Here is a 22,665-nt window from a genome sequence, read left to right as displayed (position 1 = left end):
TTTGAGGAAAAGAGGAAGGTTGGAAAAGAAGGGGTAAAATGGTTGTGGAATTAGATTGACAAAGGGAAAGATATAGATCATATCGGTGAGCCATTTGTTGGTAATACAGGAGGGTAGGAATAGAAGGTCCTAAGAGAGATCTTCTATGATAGGCATAAAAAAAGGTAGAATCAAACGGATTATGTTTTGAAAGATAAGCTAAGAGATCCACCCTCAGTTGATTAGTACTCTGGGCATAGGTAGGGGCTGTGTTCTGTCTTTGATTCAGGACCACAGAATCAATCATGGTATGCCAGGAATTATTAGGACAATTAACCACTTTGGAGGAGTAACTCTGGAACATGTCATCTATGCGCAACTCCAAATGGTTGACATACAAAACAGCTTGTAGAACCACGTCTCCCACATACCATGCCATATCCACCTCATGTGGAATTAACAAGTCTCCTCGTAGATACATTTATGACATCAACATGGTATCTGTCGTGACAGAATCTTCAAACACCATCCTGACCACCTCTGTCAGCAACTCAGCAGACCAAGTCCCACTCCATCCATCCTCTGGAAGAGGTAAATCCATCGTGGAAAGCTTCATGTAGAAGGCCAACTTCTGTAATTGGTAGTGGACAAAGAAAGAATGGTCTGGTGGAATACATTCCTGAAACTGCTCAAATGTAGACCATAACAAATCCATTCTGGATTGCAATCTTTCCACTTTATCTTGGAATAGAGGACACAAGGTAGCCTGTCTCTGAAGAGCAGCCAAGTCCTGCTGTGAAAGAGAAGGAATCAAGGGAACATTAGGGCTTGGAGGAACAGACCGTGACTTTTCTAGTTGATCTTGCAACTGATTGATTTGGGAAGCTTGCGATTCCACTGTGTCATTAGCAGTCTGTAAGGTTGAAAGTTTGTTATCTAAAAGAGTTTGGAACTCGTGCGCTTCTCTGAACATCCTCTCCTTCTCCTCTAAAAGGCTAGTAACCTCTGATTCAGCCTCTAGTAACTGGATCTTCAAAGAAGATATCTCATCTTGTTGGGTTGCAACCAGTTGGGTTTGTTGTTCCATTTGCTTAAACAAATCTGCTAGGGTATCCTTAGTAGAAGCTAACTCGAATGTTGCCTTATGCAATTGGTCCTGAGACTGCATCAGCTCTTCATAAAAGGAAGCGTACAACTGTTGAACACAGGCTGTTACTGACAATTCAATGGAACTCTGAATGTCTTTACAGAGGAAAGAAATGGAATCTCCCGAGACTAGACTGTTCAGTGAGGGGACTGATATATCCAATGAACCTTCTCGATGTGCTCTGAACAGGTTATTACAAGTGAGATACCCAGGGAGATTACTGCTAGAGGTAGCAGGAATGGGCACTGAAGGAAGAACTGAAGGAGCTTTATCCACTACCCGCTTCAAGCATTTGCGCTAGATGACCAGGGGAGGCGGAGAATTATCATCCTCTATATCAATGGGTTCTGACTCATCTGAAGGTGGAGGAGGAGGTACTGGATCTGATGGAGGAGGGGGAGGCACACTCTTCTGTAAACCTGAATAGATCAAGAAGGCAGACAAGTACGATCCATATGTGACATTTGTAACATTACCCCTGGTGACTTTGACGAAATGTTGATCCATTTTAGTGAGGAGGTAAGTGCTCCAATCAATAGCGACTCCTTTCAACACCATCCTTGAAGCTGTGAAAAGCTCTTTGGATAAGTACTGGGATGGCGTTTTGGCAAGCATAAACCTGTCCTAGAGAAACTGACAGACCATCTTCCACACAGGATCAGTGATCATGGAAAATGAAACTCCTGAAGAGTTGATCACCTTCTTAACATCCAGCATTTCCTTTGTATGCTTTTGTAACAGCTTCAGAATCTCTTCATTAGAGAAAAGCTGACAAGTGGTAACAAAAGGTTCACCTTTGGAAGGAAGAGACAATCCTCTCGAAGCAATGGAAAGGAGATAGCCACAAAAGCAGCAAGTCCCGCCTTCGTGAGGGGCTCAAAAGTGAGTAGGGAAGAGTAATCCCTACTAACTAGTGGGACATACTGGATAGGGGGAGGAGCGTGAGAAGGCGCCATTCAGATGGTTACACACACACACCACAAACACAGACAATAAAGGGGAATGCCTGCAAAGTAACATACAAAAAACCAAGGATAAGAGAACAACCAAAACAATAAAACGTGACTCGACCAACTAACCCCAAGCAAACCACAACCTAGAAAAAATTCGACATGACCTCTAGACTTATGCGACCGAAAGCTTCATGCTATGCAGCATACAAACACCCAAATTCCTGTATCAGGCAATAAAAGAAAAAAAACTACACACCGTACCCTTAACCGGAACAAAGACACCGAACCAAAACATCACCACAACCGACACACATCAAGATCACAACTTTGATAAACCGGTGGTTGACCATGGAAATAACTCCAAAGACGGCGCATACCCATCCCACGAAACGGGGTCGTTAAAAAGGGGAAATAAGTGCAGTGAGGGGAATTAATTTAATGAAGGGTTCATTTCAATAAATTATTAAGAAATGGATGAAGTTTTATTAAGTGATAAACCTTAGCAAGAAAACGGCGGTTCCTTCTTAAAAATTTAATTACCAATTATTAGGTGAAAGCGGTGCTTTAATTCGAATCCCGGACTTCGATACCCAGACTAGGTCTCTAAATGCAAGTTCATTGATTAGAAATTAAGGTGATGTGGAGTGCTTTTTTGCCAGCGCGTGCTCTTGTGATGGCTGGGTCATGTTAATTAAGAATAGTAAAGTGCCTCTTTAGTGCACTTAGCGTGTGCGAAGTGAACAGCGGGTTTATCTTTATTAAAAATTATGGTGTATTTAGCGCGAATGCGCGTGCCATGGTGGTGTGTAGGTTTTATTTTTTTAATTAGTTGTTTGTTTGTTTTGTTTGTTTTCATATTTGTTTTTTATTTTTATATTAACCGTGGGTTTTGGGGTAGTTGAAAAAAGAACAAATAAAAGGGAAAATACCTGGTAGTGGGTGTATGTAAATGCAAAGAATGCGCTCTCCTCAATCCAAAAATATATGGATTTTTTTCTAGATGTTTAGTTGGTGTTTGGATGAAAAAGATTTGTGTTTGGTAATTGTTTTTATTTTGAAGGAATTTAGGTGCGAAATGAAATATTGTGACAGGTTAGAAAAATATGCCAAAAATAAATAAAAATGTTAATGGAATTGTTAGGAATTTTTCAAAAATTAATTTGGAATTTCTTAGCATTTTTAATGATTTTTTTTCATTTTTTGGGTATTTTTAAAAAATGGGGGAATTCTATAATGGTCGGAAATGTTTTTTTTGAAATTTACAGGGTTAGAAAAATATGGCCACGGGTTGCAGAAATAATAGAAAATTTTCTAGATTTCGGCGGGTGTGACAGGGGCGTATGGAGGGGGGGAGGGTCGGCTGGTGTGAACAGTGCGTGGGTGGGGTAGGTGGGTTATCGGCGGGGGAACAGGGGCTAGGAGGGGGGTTTGTCTGCGGGTGTGCCTGTGGGGGGGGGGGAGGGGGGCTTAGGTGGGGGGAGGAGTTGGGAATGTGTGATTGGAGGGAAGGGGGGCTTAGGTGGGTGTGGGTGGGTTTAATGTGATGGTGGGAAGGGGGGCTGAGATGGGGGTTGGGGGGTTTTGGGATGCAGTGGGGGAAGGAGGGGAAGAGGGGCTTAGAGGGAGTAGGAGTGGTGGGTTTGTGCAAAGGTGGGGGGGAAGGCGGGTTTAGATGGGGGGGTATGCTTAGTGGGGGGAATGGGGGCTAGGTTGGGGGTGGGGGGGAAGTGTGTTTGCTGGGGGGAATGGGGGCTAGGTAGGAGGTGGGGGGGTTTGTTTGAATGGGGGGAATGGGGGCTAGGTTGGGGGTGGGGAGGGAGTGTGTGAAGGGGGGAATGGGGGCTAGTGTGGGGGTGGGGGGGTTTGTTTGAAGCTGGAAGGCGGGAGGTCAACGGCGGCCGTGCAGCGCGGGCGGTGACTGGCAGAGGGCGGCCAGAGCGACTGCTGGAGGGCGAGGCGTCGGGCGTCTAGGGCGACGGCTGGAGGGCGAGATCAACGACATCCAGGGCGGTGGCTGCGACTAGCAGAGGGCGGCGACGTCGGACGTCGAGAGGACGGGGCATTGCGGCGGGTGACCGGGAGGCGATGGCTGATGGCAGGCGCGGGCAATTGCGGGGCGCTGCAGAGGCGGGGCGGCGGACGTTGAGAGCACGTAGAAGCGGGGTGGCGGACGTCGAGGAGGGGCATTGCGACGGGCAGAGGGCGGCAGGAGGCCTGGCGGGCTGACGAGGGCGCTGCAGGACTCCACAGGAGGGCGTCGGGCCACGAGGCGCTGGAGCAGAGGCGTCCAGGAGGGCGGCGAGGGGAAGAGGGAGGGGAAGGAGGGGAGGGAGAATGGCGTGGAGGAGGGAGGCGGGGAAAGAAGAGAAGGAAGGAGAGAGGAAGAAGAGGAATAGGAGGGGAAGGAGGGAGTCGTGAGGGAGGAGGGAAGGGTGAGATGGAGAGGGAGATGGAGGATCAGAGATGGAGGGAGGAGAGGGATACGCGGAGGGAGAGGGAGGGGTAGGCAGTTGTGGGGGAAAGGGGTTGGGGTAGGGGGGGGGGGGATAGGGAAGGGTGTGGTGAGGGGCAGGTGCCCATGGGAGGTGTCCAAAGGGGTCGGGTGCCCGGGGGAAGGGTAGGGGTAGAAGGGGGTCATAGGGCGGGGTGGAAAGAGGGGAAGGGGCAGGGGCCCAAAGGGAGAAAATGGGCGGGGGCCCCATAAAGGAGAGGCGTACCCCCGTCCCGCGCGCGTGCGCGGGGCGGGGTAAAAAAATTTGCCGTGACGGGATTAAAAGAGCGCCCCGATGCGGGGACGAGGGACGTGGATGCGACGGGGGCGCGTTAAGACGTGTAAAATCGAAAACGGGCGCGTTCACGCGCGGGATGGGGCGCGTAAAAACACAGAAAAATAAAGAAAAATTAATATCTCCCAATCCGGACGTCAAAACAAAATGTTGTAAAAACAAAAAGTGGGAAGGACGAAAAGGGGAAGACAGGGAAAATGTGCAACGGGGGTTCGGGGGGGGGGGGGGGGGGGGGATAAAGGGCGGTCACGTGCAAAAAACACAAAAACGGACCAAAAAATGCAATTAAAAATTAATATCGGAAGATCCGTGTATCGGAACTAGGTGCAAGAAAAAGGAAAAATGTGCAGAAAGACATGCCCAACAATCCTATCACATCAAAACATAGTTTCGACTGAGATAAGATGCGTTCACATGGGAAAAACCCAAAAAACAGACCCGAAAATGGGATCAGAAATTAATATTGGACGAACCGTTCACTGGAAGGACATGTAGTAAGAAGGAAAAATGTCTGCAAGAAGGGGTGGCACATGGTTGACATGTTAAAACGCAGTTCCAGTGGAAGTAGGAGGGGTTCACATGCAAAAATACCAAAAATACACCCGAAAACTCATTTAAAAATTAATAATAAAAAATATAGAAGGCAAAAGAGGGGGAATGAAAAAGAAAAAAGGTGGGAGAAGGCACAAAGCACACGGCTGTCAAATCAAATTGGAATGCCGATGCAAATAGGGCAGGTTCACATGGAAAAATGTCCAAAAGACGCATGAAAAAGTCTTTAAAAACTGGAAAATTAATATTGGACAAACCGTACATCGGAATGACTCGGAGTAAAAAGGAAAAATGTCAGGGGAAAAGTGGTTGTGAGGGCTATGACGTCAGATCATGGTTCCGAAGCAAGCAAAGCGTGTTCATATGGAAAACCGGCTAATTTATGCAAAATGCTTCAAAAATTAATAACTCGAAAACCGTGCACCGGAACAGGGGTAGGTAAAAAGGAAAAATGGTCAATTCAAAGGGAGGAACAGTGCTATAATGTTGGATTTGGACTTCGGTGAACATAGGGTGCGTTCACATGGCAGGATAACAAAATCAGGGAATGAAGGAAAACTGCAAGGGAATAGTCCCAAGGGTGGGTGGAAAATGAACGAATGGGTGGGAAGGGACCCCATCAGGGTAAAAGCAAGGCATGGCATAGATGCATTAGCAGGTTGAGGCATATGCAGAAGGGTATACAATGTAGACGCGCAGGGACGCGTCCCCACACTTAAGACCTTAACAGATAGGGTTAACCGAGCAACAGGAACCTAGGACCATGCCACAGACCATCCGCTAATGCCCCCACACTTAAAACATGAACGTCACTGAGAAACAGAAGGTGTAGGGTTAGAAAAACTTGGTCCATGTTGTCAAGGATCAAGGTTGATTGTCAATGGCACATCCTGTGTCGTTGTCGGCTGCAGGAGGTACCAAGGCATCTTCACAACGCACATTCGTCATGGCAGGGACCATGCAGCAACACCCAGGGAGGTAGCTGATTAAAGGAATCGCACGAAATTTGTCGATGATGAGGGATGTTGCACTCAACTCACAGGCACTCAAATGAAATGAAAGAACTGTCACTTGCCCCATGACTAATATCACTCGAGGAATAAGGATTGAAACCCATATCGCATACCGGGTTTAGAAATCAACAGGGGAATGGTGCAGAGGGAGTATGCCAGGGTGCACAGTTGATGGTGCACTAGTGTGTCTAACCCGTCTGGCATAAGTGCAGGGAGGAAGGCAAGGGAGCCTTACAGTGCAGTGTACAGAACAGGGTGACGTGTCCTGTGATGACGGTAGAGACCCACCCTGTGGGTGCATAGGGAACCTAGAACATACCTGACTCCAAGTCGTAACGTCCCTCAATCTCACCTCTCAGTAATTGATTGAAGAAACTCCAGTCACACTCAACCCACCCTCTGTCTCACACTCTGTTGATAGATACAGGAGGGCAGCCTTTTCCTGAAACCCATTGATGTAATCCTCACAATCACGTGTGCAAAGGTTGTATGCCTTGTGCACATTTGATGGTGCAACTGTGCATCCCACCCTGTGCCGGTATACGGTGCGAGAAGGAAGGCCAGGGAACCTTATAGTGCAGTGCACAGAAACAAATTATGCTTTGTGCATTGAGAGGCCCATCCCATGCATGCAACACTTCATTCACACTACTCACCTCTCATTTGATTTGAAGGGAAAAGACTGGTCTCTCGGCCCACCCTCTGTCTCACACTCTGTTGATTGTTACAGAGGGCAACCCATACTCACTTTCCCATCCAGTTAGGATGAACGCTCGCATCACTCGATTGTTTGTCGATGAAGATCGCGTCGTTAGTTGTTGAAGAGACGTACCCAGGGAGGTAGCCATCAAATCGAACATTGTGTTAGATAGGAACATGGCATCTGCTTAGAGGACAGTTAGACGCTCTACAGAAAGACCCATGACACACGTGCCAAGGGAGGCAGCTTCGGAATTGGATCCTAGAAATTTCAAGTGATGATTCCACTTTCTGGACTGCTGGGTGTTGCCACCTTTTCCACAGCCAGCTTCTTGCCCAAGGGTGTTTGCTACCTTTTCTTGGAACGAGGCCTGCTATGACAGGGAATTTCTTCCTTTTCTCTCATAGCAGTTTTGGTTTTCTTATATTTTTTTCCCTTTTTTTTTCTTTTTTTTTGTTTTCCCCTATTCCCGAGGGTGTTTCCACCTTTTCTCGAAGATTAAGTCGGCATAACAGGGACCTAAGTCCTTTTCTCCCATGACCGATATGTATGTTTTTTTTCTATTTTTTCTTTTTTTTTTCTTTCTCTTCGAATTAAGCAAGGGAATGGTAGAAATACCATGTATCAAAACCCACCTCGCCACTGTCACTGGTGGAAAATAGAGGATAAGAGATCAAGGCTGGAAGGTGGGGTTGAGAGGACAGAGGGTTGTGTCCCCCTCAGCAGGAGTGGCTAAAGAACGGCTATCAGAAGTAGCATCATAAGAGTTACAGTGCCGCGCCAACGAGGGAAAGGATCAGGTGACCATAATTGTCAAGATCCCCAAGGAGCAAAGTACTTCTTCAGGCGATATCCATTGATCAGGAAGGGATCATCAGAGGCATCAATGGTCTGCACTTGGACAGAGCCATTAGGGTTGACGGCAAGTACCTTATATGGGCCCATCCACAGATGTTGGAGCTTGCCAGGAAACTTGCCAAATCGTGAATCATAGGCTAGGACCAAATCACCTTCTTTGAACTCCTTGTGCTTGATGAAGCTGTCATGGTAAGCCTTGCGTCGAGCTTGCGTGGCTTCCATGCACTATAGAGCCATCCTGCGAGTTTCGTCCAAACATTCCAAGTACAGGAGACGGCGTTGTAGTGAATCATCATCCCCAAAACGCTCTTTGATAGCCACTCTTAAAGAGGGTAATTCCAGTTCAACAGGGAAAACAGCTTCTGTACCATACACCAGCTAAAAGGGTGTCTGTCCTGTTGCCGCTTTATGGGAGGTTCTGTACACCTAGAGGGCCTCTGTAAGTCAATCGTCCCAATCACGACGACATGTAGCAATCATTCTTGTCAGAATCGAGCAGAGGATGCGATTGGTGACTTCGACTTGGCCGTTGGCTCTGGGGTAATAAGGAGTGGACTTGCGATGGTGAATCTTATATAACTCTGTCAACTCTTCCATGAATTTATTAATAAAATGAGTGCCTCTGTCACTTACCAGCTCTAAGGGACTGCCAAAACGGGTGATGATATTCTCGTACATGAATAGGGCCATGCTGTTACCATCGTCCCGCTTTAGGGCTTTAGCTTCACACCACTTTGTGACATAATCTGTACATACGAGGATGTATCTGTTCTGTTTCCTTCTGGTAGGAGGATCGATTGGACCTACGAAGTCGATGCCCCACTTCTCGAATGGCTTTAAGGGAAGAATAGGCTGCAGTGGCATGGCACTTGTCTTGGTGGGTTTCCCCATTCTCTGACAAGCATCACATCTTTTACAATAATCATAGGCATCCTTATGAATGGTAGGCCACCAGTATCTCGCTAGCAGAGCCTTCCTGGCTGTAGCTTCTCCTGTAAAGTGGCCTCCACATGGCTCGTCATGGCAAGCCCTCAAAACAATCCCAATCTCATGTCCTGCAACACATCTTCTGAGCACTTCATCTTTGCCTTTCTTGTATAGTGCGCCGCCTAGCAGGGTGTAGGGGGCTGATTCTAACATGAGCTTCTTCCTTTCCCAACTAGAAATGCCAAGAGGGTACTGTTGGGTTGCCAGCAGATTGGCAATTTCTGCATACCAGGGGGTTATAGTTTCTACCAAGAATAGGGAAGCATCAGGGAGGTCTGGATCATCCTGCTCCTCATCTACAGTTTGTGGGATACGCGACAGATGATTAGCCAGAACATGGGAACGACCAGGCTTAGTAATCACCTCAAAGTCGAACTCCTGGAATAGAAGGAGCCACCTCATCATTCGTCCTTTCACGTCTGCTTTGTTCATCAGGAAGGACAGGGCCTCATGATCCACATAAAATTTAAAGTGGGTAGACAGGAGATAGTGACGGAACTTTTCTAGGGCAAACACCATTGCCAAGCACTCCAGCTCTGTCACTGTATAGTTCCGTTCTCTGTCAGTGACTTTTCGGCTTGCGTAATAGATCGGTTGATCCAGCTTCGAGGAGCCCTTTTGGCAGAGAACTGCGCCTAAGCCTTTAATAGATGCATCAGTATGTACATGGAACTCTTTCATCCAATCAGGAGGTTGCAGAATGGGTGCCTCAATCAGACGCTTGAAAGTAGCAGGGTCATTGCAGAGCCCAAACGGCATCACTCGGTAAGCGTAGGTCCCCCATTCTGTGGTGAAGGTTGTTTTTGATTGGTCTTCTTCTGCTATCTGCACTTGGTTATATCCGCTAAATCCATCCAGAAGGGAATAAAGCTCATGTCCTGCCACTGTGTCCAACAGTTGGTCTGTGAAAGGAATCGGGAAGTGATCCTTCTTCGTCTTGGAATTCAACTTGCGAAAATCCACACATATTCGAAGCTTGCCATTCTTCTTGGGTACAACCACGATGGGTGAAACCCATTCACTATTTGCCACTAGATAGATGATTGCTTTCACCAATGTGGAATAATTCGGGTTCATTCGCCTCTGTCATTGCCGTACTGGCTTGGCATCAGGCTCCAAGTCAATATGATGCTGACATATTGTGGGATCAATCCCCCTTAGGTCTTTGTAGGACCATGCAAACACGTCCAAATTGTCTTTCAACAAGTTGTACAAGGTTGACAACTCCTCTTCTGGTAGGCTGCTACCCACCTTCAAGTGGCGTTCAATGCCATTTGCATCCACAAAAGTTAACTACCTTTCACCTTCTACTTCACGGATGAAGGTCCCGCGGACTGCTTCTGGATACAGATCCGATTCCTTCAAGGGAGTGGTGTCCTCTTCTAATGTCCCACTAGATCCAACTTCTTCTATTGGTGGAGACTTAGGGTGCTCCTTGAGATGTTGGAATGGGATTAGAGCCGTTTCGGGTTTGGTTTCAAGATTAATTACCTCTTGGCTTGAAGACTAATCTTCTGATGACACATCTAGGAACGTCACATAACAGGGACCCTCTGATGCCTGTTGGGTTTGTGGGACTCGTGCTTGTTGGCACGGTGCATCATCATCATCTTTCTTTGGCAAAGGTGGATGAGGGCGGCAAGAGCCACTGCTGAAAGATGGCTTGTTCTTCGTAACCCATTTCTTATAAAGATTTTGTATATAAGAAGATCCATTTACCAGAGCAAATGGTACCATCGTCATTCTGTCCCATAGCATGAGCTCGTCTGCTTCTGATGCTTCTAGAACTTCTTCTTCATATGTATCCTCTGTAGGTGGGATAGATTCTTCCGGCTCACTTTCATAACCTTCTGCGTCCATATCATCTCCATCATCTTCTGTCTTTGTCTCTATCTCTGTCTCTGCTTCTGTCTCTATAGGAGCTCTGTAAGAGAAGAATAGGTTCTCTGTTTCATCTTCTGCCTCTGTCTCTGGCTCTGCTATGGCCATGTAACAGGGAGAGCAGTACATCCATACTTCTATCTCACTGTCAGAAGTGATTTCGGAAATCGTTCCTGGTTAAGACATGAAGTATTCTCCCATTGACAATGGCTTTGCATCTTTTGGAAGTCGGCTTACAGTATCCACTGTTAAGGAATGTGCCACTGTTTTTTATGGAAGGATCTGTTTGACAGCATCTTCGTCTGCTGATGTTCCATCTGTAGCCTCATTAGGGGAGTCAGAAGATAATTCCAAGGAGGTGGATCCATGTCCTTTTTGAGAACCATACAGTTTCAGCACCACTTTGTTGGGTCCTCTACCCAAGGTCAAGGTTCCTTTGAACCAATCCGTCCTTGCTCGGGCTTCAAAAAGCCATGGTCTGCCCAGTAACACAGGGTAGGATGTACCATAAGAGTTTGGCTTCACCACCAGATAGGTTAGCCAATAATCTTTTCCAGCCACTGTAGTCTTCACATATGGGAGAATGCCCAAAGGCTTGATTTTGCTCTGATCCGCCAATCTGATGAGCCATTGGGTTGGTTGCACACCTTGTAGGCCTAGATCCTTCATTGTCACATCTGTCATAATGTTCACTGATGAACCACCATCAACCTTTTTCGGCACAATTGGGAGATAACATCAATAATTGTCGGAATGTGAGGTTTGGTTTAAAGGTATCTAGATCTCTGACCAGATCGTATTCCTTAATAGGATCCATTGGCTTCTCTAACCAGTTAGGGAATGGGGCAACACCCATTTTCATTTTCCCTCTTTCTTCCAACAGAGGCATCATGGGAACTTCTTCTGCCACTTGTGGCACCTCCTCCTCTTCTATCTCCTGGACCTCTGATCCTGTCTCTGGAATTGTCTCTGTAACTCTCTGTGGCACTGTAGTGCTCTGTACGGCACTGTCAGGCTCTGTTCTGTTCTGTTTTTCTGGTGGAAAATTGAACTTCACTGTTCTGGTAGGAAGATTATTTTCTTTCTGGATAGGTGGTTCCTTCTTCTTTGCACGCGTGATGGCAGCAACTTCCAATTCCACTAAATTGGAGGTAGGCTCTTGGGCCTTGGCCGGACTATCAGTTCACTGTTTTTCACTGGGGCTGGGCTTGGACAGTCTTTTGCAGTCTGGCCTTCTCCTTTGCAATGACTGCATAAGGGCTTGTAATCCACTGACCTTCTGGGATTTGGACAATTTGGTGAGATGTGTCCCTTTTCTCCACATCTGTAACACTCCACTTTCTGATCTCTGACCACCACCAGACTGTCTTCCTCTGTAACTTTGTGAGGGAAATCTTCTAGGTCCGAAATTAGGACCAAACTCTCTAGGCTTGGGTCCAATATCCTGTGTTGTCATTTTGGATTCCAGCAAGTTGAATCTTGTGTCTTCTTCCTTTCTTCTCCTATCATGCATCTCCTTCAGAGAGCAAATGTCCTCTGTATGGTTCTTCCGCAAATAGTAGGAATAGAAGGCTCCAGGAATGGTTAGTTTTCGTGTACATTCAGTGGCTAAATGGCCTGCTTGATGACACTTACCACACCAAGTATTTGACCGCATCACATGTCTTCCTGCTCCTGCAACGTTGGATATGCTAGCGGTATTCACTTTCAGCATCTATAGCTGTTCTGTAATCACATCCATCAACTCCTTTTTAATATTTGCAACTGAGTTGGATAAGTAATCCTTCAAGCTTTCTCCTCCTGAGGTACTAGCAGTAGGGTTTTGAGGAGTCTCTGTAATCACTGCATAAACAGGTTGGGCTGGTGCAAAAGGGTCTCTGTTTTGATTCTGATTCAGAGCTCCTGTTTGAACTGTTGGCTGTTGGCTCCAGTTGGTAGGGTTCCACTGTTGCTGCTAATTTGGCATTGAGGAAATTGGTTGGGACCATTGTTGTTGTGGTTGAACCATCATTTGAGGCATGGATTGTGGCCACTGTGGATTTGGTGCACTGTACCATGATACTGAGGGTATCTGTGGGTAAGGGTAGGGGACTGTCCCTGGAACTGCATTTGGTGGGTACATCATTCCTGGCATCAGAGGAGGTAGGACTCCTCTTCCTGGATTCATCGCCAATCTAGCTTCCACTTCATCGTACAGTCTTGCACCTTCTGTTGCAGCTTGCAGTGTGGTTGGTCTTTGCAGCTCCACAAACTTACGGACTTCTAGTTGTAATCCTCTGAGAAACACCCCCTTCTGAATGCCATCATCTAAATTATGGTTAGGTTGCTCTTGTTGATTTGTAAAGCTCTTTTCATCAAAGCTACACTAACTCTTTCAAGTTTTACGTTATTGATAACCTCACTTCTCCCTCACATTCATCTAAATTTATAACAAACTATAGTTTACTGTTACATTCCTCAATAGAAATATTATAGTACATTACCATTGCCATCTGCATTTTGTATAGATCTAGATATTAATTGTTAAGTTTGGTAAACTTTATCTCATATGTATTTTTGGTCCCAAAATTTAGTGTTTCCACACCACCTTGAACATGCATGGGATCTCTTATGAACTCTAACTTTGCATTAAGTTGCCGCTAGGCCTCTATTAACTTTGAAGGTATAGAAAAAGGCATGATTCTATTTCTCTTCAACACACAACCAAACCTAGCCTTCACACCCTTGAATATTTTTGAGTCATTGTACTAATACTGGGCTTGTCACACAAGTGGATTATGAATCCATAGCTAAGAACTTATTTGACACATCTTTCAATGTGGACTCAATCACATTCTCCTTCATAACCTTGAACTTTGGATTTCTCAAAGTATTTTCTAATGTACTCGACTTTAGCAATCTTCTAATAGATGATCCAAACTAACCCTCATGTAGGATTTCATTCTGAGCTTCTTGCATGCTTTAATACATCACTTCTACCATTAGCTGCTATTCACAATTATTTCATTGATTGGCTTCTTCTTTTGTTTGCACTCATGCGTTAGCTTCCTATTTATCTTTCTAAGGTCATCCAATTGTGTCATTGCCTCCTATATGAGATACCAATGTCATGGATAGTATCCTACATTGTGACAATCTAATTATTTTGTTGAATTGTAGTCTCATTTAGATGTGCCACTTATTGTATGAGTTGTTGTATATGAAGTTGGTGTGGAGCAATTACATCATGACAACTTATTATGGTTGCTTGCCAGGTTGTAAACACTTTGAATGCATGATCATTGAGCCACTTAGTGTAACTGAGCAACCCTTTATTACCCTCATACACATACTTCAAAACATTTGTAATTCTTGAGAAGTTGGATGTTTATTGATTAGGAGATCAATTGGGTATTCTCCCATCAACCCATAAGTTCATGTGCTTGAATTCTATCTACCTATAACTTTGTGAAACCTGAGAGTTGTCACTGGTACACTGGGTCCTTTTAAACAATATGACATATTTGGCCTCTACTACACTATGTAGCACCTTTTTTGATATATGTATGCTAATTTCTTCTACCCCAGTTGCAGGTATATGAAGTAATTACATATAGATGCTAATGAGGATATGCGGTTTAGTATTTATAGAGTTACCTTAGAGACAAGCGAAATGCCACACTTATATGTTAATAGGAATAGGGCTATTGAGTTTACAATGATAAACTAGAGAGGCACAAGTACAGACACGAAGATAGATACATAAACACGTTAATGAAAATAGTTTATTTGGTGTCCATATGGAGATAGATTAGAGGCGATACATATAGATATTAATAGAAATGGAGAGCTAGGCTTGGTTGTCTCAAGAGATAGAGTAGAGATACATAGATATGCACACATATATCAAGGGAAAGGAGGTAGCTTACTCTAGTGAGGGGGGATAATAAACAAACATAGATAGATTGCATATAGTGGTTATGAATGAGTTATTGTGAGAAAAAGAGATGTAAGTAGTTCCCTCTGTTAATAAAGGTTGCATAATTGTAGGGAAGAGGTTGTAGTAGAGTCATGAGAGAGTAAAGAAATTGGAAAAACAACTTAGAGAGTAGGGGTATTCAAGAGTTCTTGTATTTTAGAAAAGTTAATTTTACCTCCAAAAACATCTCCAAAAAACAAAAAATTTGACCAAATTTAGGTTTATTTTTTTTTAAACCAAAAGCTATAATATAAAAACTCTCCAAAATATCTCAAAGGAACTTTCAAATTTTTATTTTCTTTTTTAAATTAAAATATCAATTACTTTGTATTTACTAATCATTTTTCATTGAAAATGAAGCACCACACTCTTGTAACTACTTTTTTATGGTTGAAAAAAGGTTCTTGAATGAGGTGAGAGAAGGAATATGAGTATACCCTTTCTGGATAATATAATAAAAGAAAATAGAGATTGCAAAAGTGGAGAGAGAAAATTATTATTTTATTATTTTTCTCCTATTTTCCTTATTTTAAGGAAAAGAGAGGGAGAGGGGCTAAAAGACCCATTTTATTCATTTTTTCATGATGCCTTGTAGTCCATAAGTAGCAATTGTACTAGGCCACCTTTCTCTTTGTTTCTTACATTTTGCAAGTGTAGAAATAGCCCTGTCTACTTCTTTGAAAATTGTACCATATTAGAGAAGGTCCAAAAGACTTGATTACAATATGAATTCTGTTGCTTGAAATGACAATTAAATTTTGAATAACTCAATAGTGAACTCCATTCTTCTTAGCAATTGTGCACATCTATGCTCAAATACATGCAATAACTTTGACACTATTAACAACTTATCAAGTGCATCAACCCAAATCAAGAAAGCTTTTTTGATCATCCATTCTGATTAGAAAGCCATGGCTGACATCCTGGCCAATTTCACATTGGGAAGATGTTGGGAAGATATACACAACCAACTGAAAGAACACCCAGTTTTGTGAGAAGGTTTAGGATAAGAAGATGAGAAAAGAAGAGAAGAGAACAGGAACACTTCTCAATCAAGAAGATAACATTTGATTATATTATAATTCACTAGAAAAGAAACCATGGCACTATTTTGAATTAAAACATGCATTTTCATAAGATACAATTATTCTTCTAGTTAGCCCTTTGCTACATCCAATATCTCTTGCTCCTTCATATACCACAACTTCATCAACTGGAGAACCCCTTACTCCTAGGTTGACAAGTCTTTAGGCCTTCTTGTGTTCATGATAGGTGACATATGATTTTTGGTTCTGAGAAGTGCTTAAAAAGAGCCAAAATTTTTGAATTTCAAGGAAGAGGCCTACCAAGTTTGGTTGTCATTTGGGTGGGTATGTGAAAGTTATAGGGATGAAGGTCTATGTCTATCCAAGACTCCATGTAGCAATATACAAATACAGGCTACACAAAATATTTTAGGTGCTAAACTCTTTGGAATTCACAAGAGTTGTAGATGAATTACAATTTGCAGAAGAAATCTTAGCAATTTGAGTTATGGATCAAAAGATATGTCTAGTTTTCTACATGGTAGTACTATAGGACAATTTTTAAGCTAGAGAGATTGAATTTCAAGGATGTAACTATGTATGCGGCATATACTTTAAGAGAGGTAGATAGTACTAACTTGTGGTTACTCATGGCATAGAAGAGGACTAAGATAGTCAAGGAAAGAGATCCAAAAGCATAATTTATGAATGTTGAAAGGCACAATGATAGGGTAGATGAAGAAGACATTACAAAAGAAGAAGAAGAACTTGAAGTAGAAGATGATGAATTTGAGCAAACAATTGAGCTTGGGGATGATGATGGGTAGCTATGGCCCATCCAAAGGATGTGAAGGTTTTGAGAGGATTGATGTCATACGATTATATGTATAGGAGTTGAAACCATAGAAATAACTACTTTTCAAAGAACTTAGTGGTATATATGTGGGATGTTGTTTAAGAGCTTTACGAGAAGATCAATCACTTTAGTATCTTGTCTATGTAAAATTACAAGTGTTCGCTATCTGATGAGAAAAATTTGAAGAGGAGGAGGTCACATCTCAAGCAAAAACTTAAGTTTAACTGAAGATATGCATGAGATCTTGGGATAGTGGACTAAAGGAGACTTTAATTGAGAGTTTTTGGACTATTTTTGGGTGGAAAAGAATGTGATGTCCTATGGAAAATCTTTTAATAGCAAACATTGCATTTTTCTTACATGTTCTTGATAGTTTTGTGGGTAAACAAGATCTCTCTCTATTGGGGGTAAGATCTCATTTGAAACTCTCCATTGAAGGAAGAATATCAGGGGACAAAGATGCGAAGAGGTTAGGAAGGAGAGATGCATGCTTCTTATCTAGAACATGGCACTATAGTAGTAAATAGCATTCTTCATCTCTTTAATCTTGATTCATGAAGCTTTGGGCTTGAACGTACTCTCGGATTCACCCTTAATCATAGCACTCTAGCACTTGAGGCTTCGAGAGAAGGTCTTTGTGGATGTTTTGGGGCTAGAATTCACTATCAAAATAGGGCAAATAGTATGGTATATAGTGTTGTACTAAGAAATTTAGCATACTATCTACATGTGGATGCAACAGGTGAAGTCTGCTTGTCTATAATATATAGAGGCATGATGTATTTGAAGGACTTGCTTTGGATGCAGTTGGACATTAAGCACTGAATTTCTTGAGATGTTTATGGGCTGAATTTGACAGGGATTAACATGGTAAAATATGGTAGTACACTGTCCATGATGTTAAAGAGCTTCAAAGTTGCTTTCTGAATGCATCTATTGATGAAATTGGGCTCTTTGACAATAAAGAAGCCTTTTTAATACCATCAAAACTCAAGTTTAGAATGGATTTGGAGTAGCAAAGAGGTTTTTTAATGCTACTATAATAAATTGTCATAGGAAGGCGAAAGTGGTATTTAGTGGCCTATATAGGATTTTGTCAAGGTTGTATTCTTTCTACCATTTGGTTATATGTCCAAATGTTCGATCTACCTTTTCCCATATAGTTGCAAGATTGGAACATGGATTTTGGAGCCTATATATAGTAGTGGATTGATCAGTGTTAGTGTCTCAACTAAGCTATTGACTCAAAGTGTTTGGAAAATTGTCCCATAAAGGCTTCAAACATTGTGTTTGAATTTTTAAATTCCATGATCAATTCTTCTTCTTAATATTTTCTATCATTACTCTATAACCTTCTTTACCTAAACCTTTGTGGTCAAGGCCTTCTTCCCTATATGCCCTGTGAATCCAACATGAGGCCATTAGAAGGATTGTAGACATGGGAGATTTATCATGGGTTGGCTCTATTGCAGGTGCTAGTTCTTCTACAGGGTCTAGTGTAAGTTTCTTGGACTAGATTGATAAGTCGAGGGGTTAACTATGTTAGAATTATTACAGGAATTTGAGCTCAGATATGTGTTAGGTATCAAGAAAAGATAAACTCACACTTGAGATACTAAAAAGTAAAACTTTTTGTTTAGGCACCAGATTCTACATTACAATAAAGCCTTTTGGATATTTTGGAAGATGCTAATATAGAGAGAGGGTTAATAACAAATTGGGAATATGTAAAGAAGGAAATTTCTAGGCTTGATAAGAAGAAAAATGTCAAATAAGAGTATTGTCTATAGGATCTAGTGCAAGATGGCAAGCTAAATCAAGCATGTGCAAGGTCTCATAAATCAAAATTGGCAACATTGGGATAGGAAACACAAGAGTTACAATTGAAGCTTACATGACTTGAATACAAAGGGAAAATAGAAAATGTGTAGGATGAAGCTTAGGAACTCTTGCATGTGTTTTATGAGTCACAATGGAAGTCTACATGCCTTGAAGAAGAGGTTAAATTTGTAGATGATATAGATGAATTATGTGATGAGTTAGTTGGTATTATGTGTCATTGATCGATGCCGTGATAGAGAGTCAGGCTAAAACATTTGCAAAAGAGGATGCATTTGTCAGAGATCATAGCCTGTTTTGAGGCAGGCAGCAGCTGCACAGTCCATCTGCACAGTCGGACTGTGCAGTCGGACTGCCACGTGGCAGTCCGACTGCCTGCAGCTGATTTTTATCAGGCTGCGCCCTATTTTGGCGCCCCATTCTAGGCAGATTTTCGCCTATTTATTGCTGACGTTTTCAGCAGTTTGGCATTCATTCTCTGTCGCAGATTACAGACCGGTGCCGTGCAGATCTCTGTCTCTGTTCGTAGATTTCAGACAGCAGACAGTGCAGACTACAGCAGACTTCGAGGTGGACAGCAGGTCGCATCGTCGAGGTGGAGACACGCAGTCCAGCGCACTGCGCCCGTGTATATCTTTGTATTCAGCATTCTTTATACAGCAGATCTTCAGTGTACACTGTCTCTTTCTCTCCCTTCTCTCTCTGCGTTCTCTCACTCTCAGTCCTACGCTTCCGCACCGCTGCACTCTGACATGGTATTAGAGTAGTGTTTGAGGGCTGACTGAGCGCAGAATCAACCTGAAGTGGAGTTTCCATCACGACACAAATTTGCGTTTTTTGCGTTTAAGGGCAGACAGGAGGGCTGCGCCTTGGAACAAGGCTGAAACGAGTGTGGGCGCACAGGAAAGGAGTACAGGTGGTGGATTTGCTGCTGTTTACTGCTGTTTGTCGCGGAGAAAGTTTGAGTTTTCAACCTAAAAGTGCAGGTTTTGCTTTTTCATCGCCTCCGGCGGGTGAAGAAGCTTCGGGACGCTGAAGAGCCTTAGCAGGCTGAGTCTACTCAGTCAGAGGGGGCTGCTTTTGCGTTTGAGAAGGCATTGCAGGTGAAGATGTCTACAGAGATGGACCTGGAGTTCCAGGCGATTATGGACCGGAAGGTGCCTGTCCTACCGGCTCTTCCTACAGATCAGAAGCTCGACGGCGACAACTACCGCATTTGGCGCGTTATGATGTTGGCCATTCTGGAGTCCTATGATTTGGCGGAGTTGGTACAGGAAGATATTGACCGGCCTTCGGTAAAAGATGAGTCCAAACTCTCTTCCGATGCTCGTGCGGAGTTGGCCAGGGCCCAGTCTCATTGGGACAAACTGAATGCCAGGATTCGATCCTTTCTCTTTCTATCATGCACTACAGCCGTGATCGCTCACATCGAGCACTTGACGGTGGCTCGTGAGATATGGCTGGAGCTTGATCAAATGTACAATCGGATGACCCTAATGAAGAGGGTTTCTTTGGAGGTACAGATGCGGACCTTGTCCGTCAATAAGTCTTCTTCGCTAAGGGAACACATTAACAAGCTAAGGCAGCTACAGATGCAGGTTCAGAATGCGGGGAAGCCGATCTCCTCCGAAGACATGGCGATTACACTCTTGTCCTAGTTGCCGCCACGATTCGGTACATTCTACTCTGCCCTTATTGCTTCGGGGCGAGAGTCTACTCTTCGGTGGGAAGAGTTGGTTCCTATGGTCTTGGACCAAGAGGAATAGCTAAAGGGACAGAATGCTTCCAAGACGGAGGCATTGACAGGACAAGCCTCTCAGAAGAAGGGGAAGGACCAAAAGAAGAAGAAGGGGGATAACAAGTCCAAGAAGGACAAGGAGAAGGACAAGGACAAAGACTCCACATGCCATATTTGTGGAAAGACTGGCCATTGGAAGAAGGATTGCCCTGACAAAGACTCAAAGGACACCAAGAAGAAGGAAACCAAGGATTCTGGAGCGGTGGCTGCACCCTCATCAGCTGCATTTCTACATTTAGTTGTCATTGAGGACGCTTCAACGAATGCTTCTGATGCTGCGATGGCGGCTTCCCAATCTCGAGAGTGGATTCTTGATAGTGGTGCCTCACGGCACATGACTCCTTCATCAGATGGTGTTGCCCAGCTGCGACCTTCGCGTGGGCAGGTTCTCATTGGAGACAGCTCTTCTGTTTCTATTGCAGGTCGGGGTAAGATGCAGCTTATTTCGGATGGACGAGGTGGCACCCATACCTCAGAGGTTTTGCATGTACCAGGATTGGGGTACCATCTCCTTTCAGTCCATAAGATTTTCTCCCTTGGTCTTCTGGTGGAGTTTGACAGTTCTACAGTGCGAGTCCTTGATCGTGAATCAAGGAAGGTTCTATCATCTGGATATGAGGAGAACGGCATTTACAAACTGAAGTCTTCCACTGCCCTCTCCACTCTTCTTCTTACCTCACAGTCACTGTCTGAATTATGGCATGCTAGGTTTGGTCACCTGAACTATGACTATCTTCGGAAGGCGTCACGGGGACAGCTTGTTCGAGGGTTGCCGGATATAGTGGTGAGCCAGCAGCCATGTGTCTCTTGCATAAGGGGGAAGCAGCATAGGGATGGCATTCCCCACAACGCTTCGCGGCAGTCTACTTCACCGATGGAGTTAGTATCTACGGATCTATGTGGCCCTATGAGGAATGAGTCCTTGCGTGGGAGCTCTTACTTCATGCTGATCGTGGATGACTATAGTAGGATGACATGGGCCTACTTTTTGGCACTAAAATCAGAAGCTTTCTCGCACTTCAAGGATTGGCTTCTCTTTGAGGAGAACCGATCAGGCCGGAAGTTGAAGACCTTGCGATCCGACAAGGGAGGTGAATTTGTCTCTAATGAATTTGCTCGGTTTTGTGCAGATAGAGGAATTCACCAGGAGTTTGCCAATACGAATACTCCACAAGAAAATGGTATTCTCGAATGGAAGAACCGCAGTGTGATCGAGATGGCGCGCACCATGATGGAGCACCGACAGACCCCCCAGGTTCTGTGGGCCGAGGCTGTGGCTACTGCAGTCCAAATTCTTAATCGATCTCCTACTTCGGCCGTGGAAGGGATGACTCCATTTGAGGCGTATTTTGGGTCGAAACCAGATGTTTCTTACTTTCGGGTCTTTGGGTGTGATGCCTATGTTCACATTCCCAAAGCTCACCGTGACAAATTCGAAGCAGCTTCCCGCAAACAGGTATTTGTTGGCTACAGCTCCCAGTCCCAAGGCTACCGACTCTATGATCCCGTCAAGCGGGATGTATATACTAGCCGTGATGTGCGGTTTGTGGAGGTTCCGGCTTCTTCAACGGGTGAGGAGCATCCCGTTCTTGGAGATCCAGGGGAGAGTTTGGCTCCTTCTACAGTTCCACTGGAGCCTGTGCCGTTTGATTATGATTCTGTTTCTGACACAGAGTCTACTGTTCCACCGGATCCTTCTGAGGAGTTACCACCGGTAGACATTCCAGAGTCTTCTACTGATGGAGAACGACGAGGGGAGGTTCGGCCTCCTCCTCGCTGGGCCCGTGACACACTCCGTGATTCAGGGATCGAGGGGGTTCCTGAGGAGTGGGGACCGCAGGATGGTCCGCGGCGGTCACGGAGGCACCAGGCGCATTCTTCGGAGCTTGTGTGCTCCAATTATTGTTTGCTGTCCCGAGTTATGCAGGATCGAGAGCCCACCTCCGTGAAGGAGGCTTTACAGTCTGCCCCATGGAAGAAAGCTATGGAAGCTGAATTGGAGGCTATTGAGAGGAATGGCACTTGGTCACTTGTGCCACGCCCCCCGAAGAAGAAGGTGATTGGAGTTAAGTGGGTCTTCAAGACCAAATATCTCAGTGATGGTACTTTGGATAAGCACAAGGCTCGCCTTGTTGCTAAGGGTTTTGCCCAGCGCCCAGGGATTGACTGTCATGACACCTTTGCCCCTACAGCCCGTATGGCAACCATTAGAGCTGTTCTTGCTTTGGCTGGCCATAGGAGATGGCCTGTTTATCAGCTGGATGTGAAGTCGGCCTTCCTGAATGGTGATTTGAAGGAGGAGATCTACGTTGAGCAGCCTCCTGGCTTTGGTT

The sequence above is a fragment of the Lygodium microphyllum genome, chromosome 5 (genome assembly GCF_053477565.2).
Source record: "Lygodium microphyllum isolate KBCC chromosome 5, Lygodium_microphyllum_v1.1.10, whole genome shotgun sequence".
In the NCBI taxonomy this organism is placed as follows: domain Eukaryota; kingdom Viridiplantae; phylum Streptophyta; class Polypodiopsida; order Schizaeales; family Lygodiaceae; genus Lygodium; species Lygodium microphyllum.
The sequence above is the reverse complement of the archived record's forward strand: the minus strand, read 5'-3'. Positions refer to the sequence as shown.